Genomic DNA, 4435 nt, shown 5'->3' with positions numbered 1-4435 from the left:
AAATTCAAATGATTAGGTTAATTATTCCTGAGAATCTAATGTTGGCTTTGGGGATTATAGCTATTTAATACTGTTTTATAATGATATCATCATGTTTTTCTCTTGAAATAACTTGCTTTTGATTAGAAAAAAATATACCTTATAAAGCTTAAATTTAAACAAGAAGCATTATGACCAATATAACTGATTTTATTATACTTTCAGAAGTTGCTGAGAATTGTAGATATCTTTGCAACCAAAAATAAATGACTTCATGTATTATTAACTTATGTCAGTATGATAATAATTCTATGTTAATCAAGTATAGAAGTCATAATACTACCTTAAAAGCACACAATATTATGAATCACAATCCAATAAACTAGAAAAATGGGAAAATATAGAATACATTAGTAAGAAATCTTCTGATCAAAGTTTTAATTATTCCATTATGCTTAATATATATGTAGGATACATGCACTTGAGTACATACACACGTATGATATTTTTGCATTTCTATTACTACTAACTTTTGACAAGTAGCAAAAAATATATGATGATGCATGCATGATGAGAGGAACAATGTTTCTCTAAAATACTTTGAGGGAGAGGGATAGACATAGAATAAGCTCACTCATCTGTGGGATATAAGAAAAATAAAAGACAGCATGGTAATAATATCCAGAGACAATAGAGATGAGGGTCAGGAGGACCAGTCCTTGGTAAGAGTCTTGTTACAATAAGTGATACTTGGAACTGATTACTCTCGACAAGAACTGGGTGTTGAAAGGGATTATAGTGACATGCATGGCACCTCTTGATTAACAATAGTGCAAACACAGAGTCAAAAAAAGGAGGGAAACTGGGGGCTTTAGAGGCAGAAAATGTACACTGAAAATTAAAGTGTCTAAAAGGGGAAAGAAAGCAAGAGTGAAAATAGAGAAAGGAAGAAGAAAAAAATGTATGTCCCAGTGATGGGAAGGGGAGAGGGCATTGGGGAGGGTGAAAGGAAAACTAGGGACATTAGTGGTGGAAAAATTGATGTGCACTGAAGAAAGTTATTGTACATTGTGTGACTGTAATTGGGAAAATAAATTATTATGAACAATTTTGTAATCCTTGTGTTTAAATAAAATATTTTCATATATAAAAGTAATAATCAAATGCTTTGACAGTCCCAGGCAGGCCCATGTTTTGTGGTAGCACTGACCTTGTATTTGTCTTCCTCAAAGTCCCCCCCCCAGGGAGACTAACATGTAAAATCTGAAGATGAAAAAGATGTTTGATTTGTCTATATAGCACACATAGTCAAGCGCCCCAAAGACTTTCTTATTGAACATATCTCCAGGGTGTGCATGAGTAATTTCTTTTCATCTTTAGGGCTTTCTATTTTTTTCTATATGTATAATACAAAAAATCCTTTGCAACTTCATTTTCCTTTTTTTTTATCTTGATTAAGCAGCACGATGTTGTTTTTAAAATCTTATCTGAGAGAAGAAATACCTTTCCATAAAACAACATTAGGAAAATGAATTGCATACCAAGTAACTGTCTTCTAATTATTCTTAACATTTTCCTGAACAGTGCTTAAATTCTGAAAACTCTTACAGATGCTACACAAGGGGGGGGATGCAGGATGTACTGTAAAAATATGCCTCTTGATTTTACTATTTATTGAGTTTTTCAGTAAACAACATAATAAAAAGGTGAATCTTCCTTGAGAGCCTTAAAATTTGATAGAGAAATGAGGTTAAACATACTTTATCTGCTCAGTGATGTAAGTGCTTCACAAGAGATTATTGGAAAGTTAACTTTCCAAAGAAGCATCAATAGCATCTCTTCTCCACTTTTTCCAGAGAAATGCAAATGCTTTTCTGTTTGGATAAACAGGAGCTCTTGTTAGACTCTAAATCTGACTTAGAGTCAAGAGCAGATTTTGTTTCATAAAATAAAACTCATAACTCCCGAAAATAAATCTGGAAACAAGAGCAAACTTAAATACCAGAGCAAATCCAAGCATTTATTTTGTGATGTTTCATAAAGAAAATGTGTTTGCACTAAGAGGAATTTATATGTAAATAGGAGAAGGCTAAAGAAATAAATATACTTGTTTACAAAGGCAGCATATGGAAATTTATATCAATCCATAGAGTGGAGCTGAAGGAAAGTCTGAAAGTGTAGCAACGAGTGTCAAGAGGCAGTTTACTGTGAACTTGTGAAAGGCACTGAACATTGGGCAGGATTATAACAGTTTAAGGGGTGAATGTGAACATCTTAACCTGAGATTTTGTACTTTCTAAGTAGGGAGATAGAAATATGGTCTATTCTACATGAATAAACAACAGATGAATAGTCAATGTTTGCATCTGATGAATATACATGGAACATGCCCATGACTTGATCTGTGTTCTTTGTGACTATCAATAAATGTTGATGTTATTAATAAATGTTATTATATAGCATATACTAATATATAACACATATATAACATACATATGTTATATATAACATATGTATAACATATAATGATAAATGTTAATAATAAATTCTAACTCTGAGATCTTGAGCAAGTGGCTTTGTGATTTATTTCAAAATTATCTCTTTATAATAGATGAAAATTATTTATACCTCATATTCATGGACATTGAAAAGGTATAACTAAAATTTAGTGGGGCCACAGTCTGCTGTGCTCAAGGCTTACTCTTAGTCCTGTGCTCAGGAATCACTCGTGGCCAAGCATGGAGGACCTAAGTGGACCATTGTGCAAAACAAATGTCCTACCTGCTATACTATCTCTCCAGTTCCTACAGTCTTTTCTTTAAAGAACCAATTCATATTCTGGATAAGATATTAATACAACACTATTGTGTTGTAAGTATAGATATAAAAAATAAAAGTATAAAACCAACCAGAATTATTCTTTAAAAACCTATTTAATTAGCTTAGAAACCTGAGGAAAAAGTAGGAGACATTGCTTACTCAGAATGCACAAGCTTCAAATAGGAGATAAATTAAGATACCCATTGGTTGCTATCTTAATGGCTATGATAGTTATAATCAATATATTTATTATGTTATCACTCTTTGTCTACCATGAGCCAGTATATACTATTTATATGTAATGTTTTAGATAATTCTAACATCAAACTTTATTTCCTTTAGTCATATTGAGTCTGAAGTCTAGAGAGGTCTACTCATTTGTCCTAAGTCACACAATTAGTAAGTAGCAGGACCGTATTTAAACTTAGGAAATCTATATCTAAATCTCATGTTTTAGAGGGGCTAGAACTTATACTCCAAAAACAGAAAAAAGACAGGATAATCCATGCCATACTATTAGACCCAAGGAAACTAATAATAAATTCTACCAAAATAAATTTTTCAAAGAATTATTTCATCCCAACCAGTTCTGACTCTATACATGTTTAAATTTATATAAAATTTTGTCAAGATGAAATCTCATTGATATTACTTACAATATGTTTGAGAGCATGCAGTAAGGTGGTCCTCCTTCAGATTCTCTTATTCATACCAGAAGTAAGAAAATATCCTTATTCCCTCCATAATCACAGAACTCCCTTTCAGTTCTAAATTTATTCTATGCATAAGAAGAAAAAACTTGAATGTCCTTCTATAGACAATAATTTGCAAGTTTGGGAAAATAGCCTAAAAATCAGTGTAGATTTATAATTTATAATAATAATAATTTATAATTTATAATAGCCAAGAAAGTAAATTATTTCTAAAGATAGACTATATAAAAAGCAATACTTAATTTAATTTAAGGGGAATAAATGTTTTTCTTTTTCATTTTAAGAATGTGGATTGTTTAAAATGTATCACACATTGCTCAAAAATTCAATCAAATATTTTAGAATAAAATTTTTTCTACTGAAGCTAAACATTTGCTTTAAACCAGGCAACTCTCCAGGAACTAAAAATGATTTAAAAGAAAATTAATATGTTTTTTAGGATTAGTTCATTTTCATGCATTTCATTTTATTCATATACTTCTTTGGGGGGCATCAAGTATTTCTTTGGGGGTCTTTCACAGACTTCTTTGTGTGGCTAATGATAAAATAGTAAAATCAAGCAGTCATTTTTATTTGTTTGGGTATAGTTTATTTTCTTCAGGGCCACACCTGATGATGCATAGGGGTTACTTCTGGCTTTGTATTCAGAAATCACTACTAGCAATGCCCAGGAGACCAATTAAGATGGCAGATATTGAACTGGATTAAATTTTGGCCAGGCAGAACCCTACCCTCTGTACTATAATGTGGTCCACCAGGGACCCCAACCAGCGGGTAAAGCTGGGGACCACGTCAGTAATTCGCAGTTCTCGAAGAGGAATCCAGCCTGAAATAGAAGAGGGACTGGGAAAAAAGAGACTCGAGACAAAGGGTTCCGATCAGGAGTCCATTTAATAAAGGGAGAAATAGACCTTTTATAGACA

Source organism: Suncus etruscus, chromosome 17 (genome assembly GCF_024139225.1).
Source record: "Suncus etruscus isolate mSunEtr1 chromosome 17, mSunEtr1.pri.cur, whole genome shotgun sequence".
Classification (NCBI taxonomy): domain Eukaryota; kingdom Metazoa; phylum Chordata; class Mammalia; order Eulipotyphla; family Soricidae; genus Suncus; species Suncus etruscus.
The sequence above is the reverse complement of the archived record's forward strand: the minus strand, read 5'-3'. Positions refer to the sequence as shown.